Raw genomic sequence first — 15437 nt, 5'->3', positions numbered from 1 at the left:
GATCCTATGGCATGAAGCACAGTGTGAGGATAAGGCAATAGTGTTTGAGCTATCACCATGCAATTTAAAGGCCTTAACAGGTGTTAGCTTGTTGGAGATGGTAGGTGCTACGAGTTTATGGTGAGTCTTTGTACTTGACTGTTTTCTCTTGTCAGGAGCTGGAGGAGCCTGGACTCACTTGGTGCATCTCAAGGTGTGACTGGGAAGCCTGCAGCTCATCACTGCTCCTCTCTGGTCTTGTTCATTGTACTCTGAGACAATGTCATTTACCTGAATTTGGCCTCCTAACTGTGTGTGTGTGTGTGTGTGTGTGTATGTGTGTGTGTGTGTGTTTGTGTGTGTGTTTGTCAGCACAATTCTGAAGATAAATGTATGCATGAGTGCTGTCTACTGTGTGTACTCCATTCAGATCCTGGGGAGATGGGACCTGAGGATTTTCTTTTCTATTAATTTCGAGAGAACACCAGTGCTGAAGCCTGGGTGCTTCACTTTGGGTAGCACAGCACATGGCACTTTTCCTCATCTTGGTGGCTCATTGGAATATCCTTGGAAGTTAATAAAGCCTCGTCCTGGAAATATTGATGATGTACTCTGGTCATCTGTGTAGTAGTAGGAACCTAGGGTTGAGAGTCCCTGCTATGAAAATAAGAAAAATGTCATCAAAGGTTGCTGGATAGCCAAGGTCTGTGGAATGGACTTGTGGAACTTCAAAGAAATCTGATCTATTCTTTCAGGGCCAACAAGGGAGTTCATGCAGCCAGCTCATTCACTTTGATACCCCTGCCACTGCTTGCCTGAGGCCAGAATCTTAAGTTTAATAAGCACCAGAAGGCCCTAGCAGTTAGGAATCACAATCTAGCATCTCCTGGCCTGGGGTAATCCTGGATATAGGCTAAATTCATGTGATCCTTGAGGCCTTTATTCATGAAATCATTCACTTCTGGAACCCATACCTTAAAACAGGTTCAATTTTGAACTGGCAGTCCTGAATCTGGACCATCAGAAAATGATGTCAGCTGTGCAGAAATTGCCCCAGGAGTTAAGTGAGGTCATGGACAAGTTCATGGTGCTGACTAAGGAGACTGAATCCTGCAGGTGAGTGACTAACTTGGCTGGGACACCAGCACTTGGATGGGGCTGCATCTGCCCTTCTTTGTTTTCAATCAAAAGTGAGGGCTCTGGTTCTAGCCTGTGTGTCTCTTAGAAAACAGCCAGTACACTCTTGGATTCATTTTTGTTCAGTGGGAAGAGAATATGAGACCCTCCCAACACTGTCCTAACTGTCCTGCCATTCTCAAGAACCTCTCTCTCTCTCTATACACACACACACACACACACACACACACACACACACACACATATATATATATATATATATATATATATATATATATCATAAAGGAGTTGTCTTCTTGGTCCCTGGCGGTGGATTTAAAATGGAGCTGGTTTCTGCCTTCCACCTTCCCGATGGTGAGTGCTCTCTATCACGAACAATTCCACATTTGGCTAAGGCTGAGGATCTGGCTTTCTTCCATGTATGTGGACCTATCTGCATTGCCCACATGGCACGCTGGGATTGGCTACCCAGAGGCTATTTAAGCTGTGGGCTGGCTTTCCCCATGTTCAGATGATTGTTCAAGGTTCCTGAATAAACTGCATTGAAAAAAAAAAAAGCTGGTTTCCATGAGACCCATAACTACCTTGGAATTCTTGAATCTCTAAATCCTAAGTTAGAGATGGTTTGTTCTCTATGTGTTGATGTCTTCCAAATATGTACCGATAAACACAGATGGGGAACACTTCTTTCACTTGGAAGTACATGAATTTCTTTAGTGTCAGGGTTTTCTGAAGAACTTTGAGTTTTCTGGAATTGGGCTCTTTGTTTTTGGCATGCCTCTAGGTGATGCTAAAATAGCTAGTGTAGGCCCCAGTCTGGGGCTCTCTGCAGACCACAGTCCTTGCTGGGATGATGGTACTTGTATCTGGAGAGGCAGATACTGGCTGTCTGGGGCTCACCATATTTTGGCTTTGGTTCAGCTTTCTTCTCTGCCAGCTCATGATTGACTGGACTAAGCTGAAGCTTCAAGTTACTACTTTGAGAAGGAACAACAGAGAGCTTCAGAGAGAGTATATTGTGCTGAAAAATTCCTGTCAGGAGAAAAACAGGCTCTGTGATGAGGTCCTGGAGAAGATCTGTGACCTCTGTGCCAAGTAGCAGCAGGTAGGTTGAGGCAGCATGGGCAGGAGGCCCACCTGTTCAACCATAAAGAGACACACCCACCCATCAATCTGTTCATGTACATCCCATCCAAATTTTCATTTCTGTGATCATTTAAGAGTTTATCCACTATGTGGATACCCACAGGGCTTTTAGTGATGATGTCAGGGGCCTGTAGCTCAGGACACATTCCTCCTCATAGTTGTACAGAATGCTGCATTTCAGAAAAGCCCTGCAGGTGACTTCACTTACTTCATCCTGCCTGACCTGAGAGCTGTTTTCATATTATATGAACTGTAATCTTTTGAAATGCTTTTGCATAATGACCATGCGTCACTGACTTCCTCTAGAACTACCAAGATATTCTTTGCAGGAGCCAGGGTAGGTTAGGTGAGGAGACCATGATGGATCAACATGGAGCTAGCTGGAAGGTTAGCTGGGAGACCTCCTTCTTGGGGACTTGGTCTTGTGTGGTCCAACTTAGCTGAACCAGGGCAGAGTTTGTAATTTGCCCATGATATCAGTGTGTGCTGGGATAGAAAATCTTCCTGGAAGAAGAAGTAAGCACAAGGGAAGACACCAAAGCCTAGCTGAGTCTAAGAGCCTTGTATACAGTATGTAGGCCCTAGTAACTCCTTATGCAGCAGAAAAGGTGTAACAGCCACTCTCTCCCCTGTGTGTGTGTGTGTGTGTGTGTGTGTGTGTGTGTGTGTGTATTTTGCTTGCTGTGTGTCTGTGTGTGGTGAATTCGTGACCATCTGTGTGAACATGTGACTGTTAGTGTGCATATATGTGTGCTTGTCATTATGTGTAGTTTTATGTATGTGTTTTAATAGTTGTGTGCTTATGCATGTGCACAGACCATTATTTGCAAATTACTTTCCCTATCCATGTTGTGTGTGAGTACATGTGGCCAGGTTTGGGTCAGTTGCTTGTTGCTATGTGGCATGTATGTGTTGGTGTAAGTACTTGTTTAGGTGTTTGTGTTGGGTGCTTGTATGTGCAAGTGTGTGTGTGTGTGTGTGTGTGTGTGTGTGTGTGTGTGTGTGTGAATTTGTATTTATGTTCCTGCATATATGTTCATTTGCTCTTGGAATACCTTAAATGATGATAGTATGCTATCATTGAAGTTGATACTTTCTCAACTTCAATGAGAAAGTATCATGTTGATTGGCTTTGCAGACATCAAAAAACACATGCTGCTGACTAGTATTCTGCATTCCCACCTAGTTCCCTAGAACAAAGGACACAAAAACTGCTATAACTCATAGACTTTCAGGTTTTTGTAGAGGCAAGAATATTATCAGCAAAGAAATCCTTTGTAGGAAAACAAAGGAAGGAGCTATATGGAGGTGAGAAGAAGGCTCCTTTGGCAAAAGAAGGTGCTTGAAAGACAGGAAACGGTAGCTAAGGGTCTTTGTCCCTAGTAATTGCTGTCCACTGGACAGTCGTGTAGTTTAGTGTCTTCCTTGCTTCTTTTTTTTGTTGTCATTTCCAGCAACCCTTTTCTTTCCTCCTTTGCCTAACCTTGGCTCAGTAAACTAAGGCCTTGGAGCTTGGCTGTTTGAGAGATTTTGAGTTGTTTGTGTCTGACTCTGTCCAACAGAAGTCCTATAGCTATGCTGAAGGGAGAACAGTGCTGTCTCAGAGAAGTTTCTGTAGACCTGTAGAGACACATACATGAGGTAGGCATGCTGATTGTCTTAGGCTGCCAGGCATCCATGCAGGGCATTCTTGGGTTCAGTATCATGCCTAGGCATCTCTTATTTTCAGGGTTGGAGCAGATTTCTTACACCTTATCCTGCATTACAAGGTAGATTAGGCTCAATTGATCAAAGGCACAATTGGGAGCACCCTCTGGGAGTTGAATTGTGTTAAGGACTTCCTCTTGAGGCTCCAGCTAAACAGTTTTTGGGAAGAAGCATCATATGAGCCAGCATGGATGGATTCTGCAGCAGAGGCCACACATGTCTGGTGAAAAGCAGGTCTGTGCAAGGTTGCTGAGGTGGGTGGATGGTTCAGGCTGCTCTCTCACCACAGCAGATATCAAAGTATATTGGGGAGGTTTTTGTTTTGTTTTGTTTTGTTTTCCAAGTGATTTTTATCTGGTGAAGCTTCCCTGGAATGGATCTGACTCCTGAGACTGACCATGTGTGAGAGAGTTAATGTGTAGAGTATGTACTACCATGTATCCTTAAACTTGTGCTATCATACCAAGGATTAAAAGAATCCACTCTTTGTAAATGAAGGAAGACATGCACACAGAACATCCCTACAGATACAGAGCTTATTCAGTTCCATGGCTTAAGTAATCAGTTGATGAGATGGCTCAGCGCATAAAGGTACTTGTGGCTACGTCCACATATCTGAGGTCTTTCTGTGGGACAAACATGTTTGATGGAAAGAACAACCTCCCACAAATTGATCTCTTATTTTCTTGTAGTTGGGGACGGCAAGTCTTTGCCCATAGCAACTAAGACATCTGTTTTCCTTTCCTTGCCCATGATAGAATCTGCCCATCTAATGCACTCATGTAAATATATCAGTGAAAGAATTTTCATTTAAGAGATTTTACTCTTTGAGAGATTTTGAGTTGCTTCTGGTTGCATCTCATCCAGCAGAAATCCTATAGCCATGCTGAAGTTTGCGTACAGGGCTCTTTCAGTGCAGCCCCCTTAACCTCATGAAAGCCTAAAATATTCAACCTGTTATGAGTCTACAGCACTCAGTAACTGCTTTTAATCTAAATCATTCAAATCTAATTCAAAAAGAGCCTTAAGAGGGCTGGGAGAAGTAAGGACCCTCAGACATTGCTAGTGGTATAAATGGGGTATTCCTGTGAGAAGCCATGCATAATTTTACAACATCCTGAATTGCAGTTTCAGGGTGACCCAGCAATTCCAGAACAAGAAGTAGGTGAGCACAGAGAAACTAGAGGGCATCAGGGTTGTAGCAGTCTTCTTCAGAGCAGCCACAGGTTGGAACTATCCAGATGCCCATTAGCTGATAAGTGTAAATGTAATGTGGTCCATCCTTTAGGAAAAATTTTTTTTATCATGAAATAATACATGCTATCATTTAGCCTTGAGTTAGTCAGCCTTCTGTTACTCAAAAAGATCCCTCATCAAATTACACTCACAGGAGGAAAATTTTTTTTTTTCTTCCTAGTTGTAGAGATTTTTTTTCCCCAGGCACACGCCTTTGGTGTGAAATGATGCAGCTTGTGGATAAGAGAGCTCCATTTTTAGGAAGATGCTCACCTTGGAACAACTGGGAAAGTGTGGGACAGGACAAGGAGCTGCTCCACCACTATCCAATGGTCCTGAGCTGGGGAACAAGACAACATAGCACAGCTTGGGAACTTGCTATGTAGGCTTAGCTAAGAGGTCAAGACCCCAGTGGGTCCAGATGTCTGCCCAGTAGGTTACAGGAAAAGTACTTCATCCACTGAACTGTCTATACCCTTTGTCCACTATTTTCTTATCCCTTATAAAGAAAGGTAACATTGTTCTATATCATGGGATATTTCTTATATTAGCTTCAACTGGGAAACTAAACATGTTATGGCAATGCAGTATAGTTGTATGTGTGCACACATGTACTTCTGTGTGTTCAGGAGTGTGTGTGTGTGTGTGTGTGTGTGTGTATGTGTGTATGTGTGTATGTATATATGTGTGCTTGTGCACAATCATGTCCACAACTCCTCTGAACACAATCTTCTATAAAACAGGATCTGGAAATATTGGAGAAAAGACTTCAGCACCCACTGAAGAAGAAAAGCCTGGAAACCCAGGAAAGGGACTTGGCAGAAAAGGTGCAGCATTGCACTGATGTCATTGAGATGAGGTGGGAACCCAGGCATGGAGAAGTGGGTGGAGCCAAGTGGGTACCCTGTGGCTGCCTGTCTTTTCCTTTTGGGTTTCTGGCCATCTGCATGGATCTCAGCCACAGCCATGGAAAGAAAACCTCAAAGCATTTTGCTCGTCCATTCACCAAGAACTTCTGTCCAGGAAACAACTTGTGTTCCTTAGTGTTTCTGGGGATGGTGCACCTCTTCCTCCCTTCTGGTTTTTCTAGTCTGATCTAAGTACCTTGTCCCTTGGTCTCCCCACAAATCTTCCTTGTCCCAAACCTAACAAGGGGAGCATCACTTTTGGAAGACAGTGTGTCCCCTGACATGTTATTTTCCTTCAGGAACATCACTTTAGAGATCAGTTCATACCCTTGGACAGATTTGCATGCAGCACATTCCTGCTGATTTCAGGCTCCCTCCAGTGTCAGGGCATTCCTGTGAGATTTTTTCTTTGCTTATAAACAGAGTAAGGGGTTGACACGGTGAACCCAGAGAGGTTTCTGCATTGCAGGAATAATCAAGGCCTTCATTGCAGTGAGTAGGCTCTAAAGAGGGGCTCCTCATAGGTTACTACGTTGCTCACATCTTTTCTGAATTGTGACTTAGACATTGTTACACTAATAATTTTTTCAAAGTATTGCATCTGAACTATGGAATAAATGTGCTGTTTTTTATTTTTATTTTTCTATTCCAGCACAGTTTGTAGTTTTCAGTTTATTTTCCTACAGTTTTTAAAAGCTGAAAAAAAAAAATCCAGTGCCACATACTCTCTGATGAATGTCCTCAGCTGAAAGGCCATGCTGGATTATCCAGCTGAATAGAGCTGGTGCAAAGTCAACAGCTGTCTTTACCTTCACGAGGCCTCTGTTCCTTCCTCCTGTAGGTCTGAAATACTCCAGTCTGACCTGGAAGGAGCCACAGCCCAGGAAGAGAGCTCCCTGCAGACAGAGCTTCTGCAACAGAAAAACTGAGTTTTCCAGGCAGCGACCATCCCATCCTATCCTCATCACCTGGCAATTTGGTGGGGCTTTTCTTTCTTGACTTTGGTTTCCTATTTATAAATAGGTCTCAGTTTTGTCTTGTCTGAGGCCTACCAAGGGTGCTTCGGGGTCTGACTGATTGAATGCCTTTTCTCTGACAGCTCCCTTGAGAGAACTGAGAAGGCAAAAAATAAATAAATAAATAAATAAATAAATAAATAAATAAATAAACGCAGACAACTTGAACACAACATTCATTTTCAACTCTAGGATCATGGCCTCCTCAAAAAAAAAAAGACAACCCTTTTAAAATGTGAACTCACCTGTGAAGCAAATATCAACTGACCTCTAGGTGATGCAGCCCCAATCTGATCCACATGTCTGTTGTTTCTCTATTCCAGGAGGAAAGAAACCATCAAAAATAAGCTTGAGATAGAAAAACTCTGAGAAAAGGCTTACACAGAATCCTGAAACTCACTGGCAAATGGTTACAGTGAGGGACACAGCAACACTGAGGATAAGTTGCAGAGCAAGTGTTACTCCATCAAGAGCTTTGGCAAGGTGACTAGATTGTCAGCTCTCAATATGTGGTAGTAAATCCATACAGACCAACCAAAAGCATCATATTTTCTCTCCAGTAAAGTGTTGAAGCTACTCCATCTCACACAGATGTGATGCTGAACTCAGTGCTCTACAGAGATAACAACTGTCCCTCACTCCTTGTGTCCCTCACTCCTTGTGTACTTCACTCCTTGTGTCCCTCACTCTTCGTGTCCCTTACTCATTTTTGTAATCATTTGTTCTTCAATAAGGAAAACTACTGGGTATTCTTCAGTTCCACAGCCTGGACTCTGAAGTGACTAGTCCAGAAAATGGATTTAGAGGATTTCTGAATGATCTTTGACATCTTTGGGTCAGGCAGATTCTCTTTCTGGAATTTTTGGATCTCAAATTAGCACTCACAGTCATATGTTGGCTGAAAGGGTCATATTACAGGATCAGTACACTGTAGACTTTATTCTTTCTCACAGAATAAAGGCTGTGTATATTATGCCAAGAGTGGGTGATAATACATCAAAACCACCCTGTAGAACCACAAAAGGTGCTCTAGAAACTAGCACACAATGGCAAGACCATGGCCAATAAGGAGTAATCCTCATTTGGCTGGGAAACATCAGATAAAGTGATATTCAAGAGCTATGTCATCTGTTGCTGGATAATGTGAAATCAGCTAAGAAGCATGCATAAACAAGAAGCCATTCCAAAATTATTTGGAGGCAGTGTGCTGACCTTTATCCAGCACAAAAAAATGTTGACTTCCATCCGTATAGATTCTGATCATATACAGCTGAGTATAAAGGACACCCAAATGGGTTTCCACACAGATATTGGGATACCCCTCTTGTAGAATATGAACCTGGGAGGTTTTCAGAGAAGTTCTCAGGCACATTAAGTGATGCTGGTCATCCAGGAGAAGCCTGAGCATGAAAGTTAGTGCTTGATCTAAATATTTTAATGGAAATCATGCAGGAGAATTTGAAAGGCTTTGAGCCAAAGCCTGTAACTTGTCACATCCTTTGCCTTGAGAGTACTTGACTTACAAACCCCTCAAAGAAGTATGGCAACACTCATCTTGAAAGGGTTATTGTAATCAGTGACTACCTTTCTACCATGTTTCCAAGGCCAGCCAAAGGGTATATGTTTGTGCTGCTAAATCTCTAGCAAGAGAATGCTGCTTAGCTTAATTTGTTGTTTGGTTTTGGGGTTGAATTTTATTTGGTATTGTTTTTTTTTTAATTTTCTTTGGTTTGAAGTTTGTTATTTATGTGTTATTTTATTTGATGTTGTTATTGACTTGCAAGTTTGCTAAGGTTATACCCTGTATATAATGTCTGTCCCTCCTAATCCCTTATTGTGTAAAATGATTATGTTTTTAGAAATAAAAATTAATCTTCAACTGTTAATTGTTCAGACTCTTCTTTAATCAGATGTGGTATCACAGTCATCTAACCCCAGAACTCATCGGCAGAAATGAATCTCTTCTAGGTGCAGGGGCCTTGGGCTACATAGTAAGTTGCCATCCAGCCAAGGCTATACAGAGAGAATGTTCATTCAAAATGGATACTGTGTCCAACACTATGGATAACTACTTCATTGTGGAAATAGTGTCCATACTCTATCCCTGTGGTCATATATTTAGGTACTCCTAAAATATGGTATTCTGTGGATGATCACATGAACCAAATTAATGAGAAACACAACAGCTTTGCCATAATGCCTTTAGGAAATTTAAATATTTACTAAGGGATTATGAAAGAAATCAGAAAACCCAGAACTATCTGCCTCTGTTTTCCTTGAAATATAGCATCAGTGAGAACTACACAGCAGAGACAATGAATTCAAAGACTTGTTGGGATGTGTTTGGTTTGTTTGCTTTTTAATTTTTTTTTTTTTGTTACCATGGTCAAGTTTTGTGCTGTTGGCCTTGATTAGGTACTTGCCTCCTTTTTGTTTTTGATTTTGATTGTTTTTATTTATTTGTTGATTGATTTATTGATTGTATATGTATGGGTATTTTGCCTGATGAAGGACTATACACCACATGCATACAATTCTCCCAGAGGCCATAAGGGAGCACTGGATTCTACTGGAACCAAAGTTACAGAGGATTGTTAGCTGACTTTGGTTCCTCTGAGAAACAAAGGCTCAGAATGTATGAGCCATCTCGCCAGCCTCTGCACTTGACTTTTCTCCTTCACCTCACGTACTTTATTAGATTGGCTGGATCACACATAACCAAAGCGAGAAGTTTCTGGAGACCTGTAGAGACACATACATGAGGTAGGCATGCTGACTGTCTTAGGCTGCCAGGCATCCATGCAGGGCAATCTTGCATTCAGTATCATGCCTTGGGATCTGTTATTTTCAGGGTTGGAGCAGATTTCTTACATTTTATCCTGCATTACAATGTAGATTAGGCTCAAATGATAAAACTCACAATTGGGAGGACCCTCTGGGGGTTGAATTGTGTTAAGGACTTCCTCTTTAGGCTCCAGCTAAACAGGTTTTGGGAAGAAGCATTGTATGAGACAGCATGGATGGAGCCTGCAACAGATGTCACAGGTGTATGATGGAAAGCATGTCTGTGCAAGACTATGAAGGCAGGGGAATGGTTCATGCTGCTCTCTCACCACAGCAGATATCAGAGTATACTGGGAAGTGTTTTTTTTATTATTTATTTATTTATTTATTTTCCAGATGAGTGATATTTTATCTGGTGAAGCTTCCCTGGAATGGATCTGACTCCTGAGACTGACCATGTGTGAGAGAGTTAATGTGTGGAGTATGTAATACTATGTATTCTTAAACTTGTGCTATCATACCAAGGATAGCACTCTTAAAAGAATCCACTCTTTGTAAATGAAGGAAGACATGCACACAGAACATCCATACAGATACAGAGCTTATTCAATTCCATGACTTAAGTAATCAGTTGATGAGATAGCTCAACATATAAAGGTACTTGTTGCTATGTCCACATATCTGAGGTCTTTCTGTTGGACAAACATGTTTTGATGGAGAGAACAAACTCACACAAAATGTTCTCTTATTTTCTTGTAGTTGGGGACGGCAAGTCTTTGCCCATAGCAACTAAGACATCTGTTTTCCTTTCCTTACCTATGATAGAATCTGCCCATATAATGCACTCATGCAAATATATTACTAAAAAAGATTTCATTTAAGAGATTTCTTTTTTTTTATTTTGTTGTCAAGAAGATATAGAAACTAAAAGGCCAGCTTGAAAACAAAACAAAACAAAAAAAAAAAATCATGACATAGTCTTTCTTTAGAAATGTGAAGATGTAATATTTACTAAGATGTCTGTTCTCCCATCACTGACGAAAAATTATGAAAACATTTTAATCAAAATCTCAGGGGAATGTTCTGTAAATGTTAACAAGCTAATTCTGAAATTTATGTGGACAAACAGATGATAATGAATACTGAAGCAAGAGAATTGAGCAGGGAATGTAACACTAGTAGGATTTAAGTATTACTATCATTACAACAGATCATCTTGAGGTATCTTGATCCCTGCTCTCAAGCTATATGACAGAGCAATAGTAATGAAAACTGCATAGTACAGCCATAGAAACAGAATGGTGGATCAATGAGATCAAATTGAAGACCCATAAATAAATGGACACACCTATGCTTACTTGATTTTTGACAAAGAAGTCAAAACCATTCATTAGAATGAAGATAGCATCTTCAACAAATTGTGCTGGTCTACTTGGATTTCTACATGCAGAAAAATACAAATAAATCCAGATTTATCACCATGCAAAAAACTAAATTCCAAGTGGATCAAAGACCTCAAAATAAAATGAGGTTCACTAATCCGTTAGAAGAAAAAGTGAGGAAAAGCCTAAATCTCATTGGCACAGGTGACAACTTCCTGAACAGAACAACAACATCACAGGTTCTAAAATCAACAATCAATAAATGGGACCTCATGAAACTAAAAGCTTCTGTAAAGCAATGGAAATTTTTATCAGAATAAAATGTCAGCCTATGGACTGGGAAAGGATCTTCACCAACCTTATATCTGACTGAGGTATAATATCCAGAATATATAAATAACTAAAGAAGTTAAAAAGCAACAAAGCAAGTAGTCCAATTAATAAATGGGGTACAGAGCTAACTAAACAGGGAATTCCCAATTGAGGAACTGTAAGCAGGCATCTCTATGGCCAGCTCCAAGGCACCTGACAAACTGGTCATCAGGCAATCCTGATGCCACCAAGAAGACCACCCGCTGATCACCTGGAACCACCTGCACATGCTCTGGGTCACCTTATAAGAAAACTTGTGGAGCCCCTCCCCTCTGTCTTTCTCTTTTCCCCAGTCTTTCTATGACCCCTTTTCCCTTCCCCTAATATAACTTTCCACATGGAACCATCTCGTGGTGTGATTTGTGAACCCACCGTGTAACCTTCACAGCTGCCCATTTTCTAACAGGAACATTGAATGGCAGGGAAACACTTAAAGAAATGCTCAGCGTCTTTAGCCATCAGAGAAATGGAAATCAAAACTACTCTGAGATTTCACCTTATACCCATCAGATTGGCTAGGATCAAAAACTCAAGTGACAGCACATGCTGGAGAGGATGTGGAGAAAGAGAACACTATTCCATTTCTGGTGGGACCGTAAACTTGTAAAACCACTTTGTAAATCAATCTGGTGCTTTCTCATAAAATTAGGAATAGTGCTACCTCAATATCCAGCTATACCACTCCTTGGCATACATCCAAAATATATACAGCAAGGATATTTGTTCAACCATGGTCATAGCAGCTTTATTGGTAATAGCCAGAACCTTGGAACAACCTAGACGTCCCTCAATGGAGGAATAGATAAAGAAATTGTGGTACATTTGCACAATGGATTACTACTCAGCAACTAAAAACAAGGAAATCATGAAATTTTCAGGCAAATGGTGGGACCTAGAAAAGATCGTTAATGAGGTATCCCAGAAACAGAAGGACACACAGGATATATAATCACATAAAAGTGGATAAACATACTAAAATTTGTACACCTAAAGAAGCTAAACAAGAAGGAGGACCCAGAGTAAGATAATCAATCCTCACTTAGAAAGACAGATGTGATGGACATTGAAGGTAGGATAGAATGGGAAACAGGACTGGAGCCTACCATAGAAGGCCCCTGAAGAACTCTGTCTAGCAGTGTATCTAAGCAGATGCTGAGACTCATGACCAACCTTGGGCAGAGTGCAAGGAATCAATGAGGGAGTTGGGAATTAGTGAGACGTGGAGAGGACAGGAGCTCTAAAAGGACCTAATACATTTGGGCACAGGAGTCTTTTCTGAGACTGATTCTCCAACCAAGGGCCACGTATGGATATAAACTGGGGCCCCTGTTCAGACATAGCCCTTGGCAGCTCAGGATCCAGGTGGGTTAACTGGTAGGGGGAACAGGGATTGTCTCTTGCATGAACTCAGTGGCTGGCTCTATGACCTCATTCCCCCCCACACACAGAGGGAGGAGCACCTTGCTAGGCCATGGAAGAGTAATTTGAAGCCAGTCCTGATGAGTCCTGTTGGGCTGGGTAGGATGGAAGGAGAGAGGTCCTCCGACATCAGTGAACTTAGAGAGGGGAAGGGAGGGTATGGGAGAGAGAGGGTCAGATTGGAAGGGAATGATGGAGGGGGTAAATCTGGGATACAGGGTGGGTAAACTGTAATTAATATAAAAAATTAAAAAATAATTAAAAAAATGCTCAATGCCCTTAGTCATCAGGGAAAGGCAAATCAAAGCAACCCTGAGATTTCACCTCATACCAATCAGAATGGCCAAGATGAAAAACTCAAGTGACACCACATTCTGGAAAGGATGTGGAGAAAGAGGAATCCTCCTCCATTGCTGGAGGGAATGTACACTTGTACAACCACTTTGGAAATTAATCTGGTGCTTTCTCAAATGATTAGGACTAGTGCTTCATCAAGGTCCAACTATACCAGTCTTAGTCATATATCCAAAAGATACTCAAGTATACAACAAGCACATTTTCTCAATCATGTTCATAGCAGCTTTGTTTGTAACAGCTAGAATCTGGAAAAAATCCAGATGTCCCTCATTTGAGGAATGTAGACAGAAATTGTGGTACATTTATACAGTGGAATATTACTCAGCAATTACAAACAAGGAAATCATGAAATTTGCAGGCAAATGGTGGGATCTATAAAAAACCATCCTGAGTGAGGTATCCCAGAAACAGAAAGGCACACCCGGTATATACTCACTTATAAGTGGATATTAAACATATAATAAAGATAAACATACTAAAATCTGTACACCTAACAAAGCTAAGCAAAATGGATGAAGCTGGGTATAATGATCATTCCTCATTGAGAAAGGCAAACAGGATGGACATCAGAAAGGAAAGAATTCAGGGAAGAGTACAGGAGCCTACCACAGAGGGCCTCTGAAAGGCTCTTCCCTGAAGGGTAACAAAGCAGAGGCTGAGACTCATAGCCAAACTTTTGGCAGAGTACAGGGAATCTTATGATAGAAAAGGGAGATGAAAGACCTGAAGGGGGCAGGAATTCCACAAGGAGACAACAGAACCAAAAAATCTGGGTTCAGGTATCTTTTCTTAGAGTGATACTCCAACCAAGGACCATTCATGAAGATAACCTAGAACCTCTGCACAGATGTAGCCCATGGCAGCTCCATAGAAATGGGAACAGAGACTGTCTCTGATATGAACTCAGTGGCCTGCTTTTTGATTACCTGCCCCTGATGGGGGTGCAGCCTTACCAGGTTACAGAGGAAGACAATGCAGCCAGTCCTGATGAGACCTGAAAGACTAGGATCAGATGGAAAGGGAGTAGGACCTCCCCTATCAGTGGACTGGGAGGAGATATGGGTGAAGAAGAGGGAGTGAAAGTAGAATTGGGAGGGAAGGAGGAAGGGGGCTACAGTTGGGATAGAAAGTGAATGAAGTGTAATTAATGGAAAATAAAATAAAAATTTTAAAATGTTTAGAAGAAAGACCAGGTTAATTAAGATATATCTGGCCCTATGCATGGAGTAATCAGGCTTGACCACATTCCTTCCAGCACTTAAGAGATAACATTTCCTGGCATCCCACCCAGACAGTGTCTAGCTTATGTCCAGAGAGTGTGTTCATTACTCTTCCCTAGCAACAGCTAATCAGCATATTCCAGGCATTATTCATGATAAAATACTCTCCACAAGGCTGGCCAGACCCGTTTTATGGTCTATGGTCTTAGTGCCTAAAGTAGACCCTCCCTACCCAAGTTTGGAGCCTCTACTTGTTTTTATGCCCTTTAAAAACTCTGTTTCTGCACACTTTTGGGCCTCATTCCTCTCTTGTTTTTAGAGGAAGCTTGTGACATGGGCTCTAGCTTGTATCGAATAAGCCCTACTGTGTTTTGCAGTGGAATTGACTCCTGGTGGTGAGAGACCAAAAGATTAAGTAGAAGCGATTGTTAAGACCAGCAAAGTGGCTATATACAAAATTTACTCAAATTCAGTAGCCCTCCTATATACAAAAGACAAAAATGGTAAGAAAGAAATTAAGGAAACAACACCCTTCACAATAGCCACAAAGGACATGAAGTACCTTTTTGTGAACATAACCAAGCAAGTAAAAAATTTATATGAAAAAAAAATTTCCAGTTTCTGAAGAAAGATTTAGAAGAAGATATCAGAACATGGAAAGATCCCCCATTCTCAGGTCTTGGCAGGATTAACATAGCAAAATTCACCATCTTACCAAAAGCAATCTACAGATTCAGTGCAATTCCCATCCAATTACTAACACAATTCTTTATA

The sequence above is a fragment of the Meriones unguiculatus genome, chromosome 9, assembly GCF_030254825.1.
Source record: "Meriones unguiculatus strain TT.TT164.6M chromosome 9, Bangor_MerUng_6.1, whole genome shotgun sequence".
NCBI lineage: Eukaryota > Metazoa > Chordata > Mammalia > Rodentia > Muridae > Meriones > Meriones unguiculatus.
The sequence above is the reverse complement of the archived record's forward strand: the minus strand, read 5'-3'. Positions refer to the sequence as shown.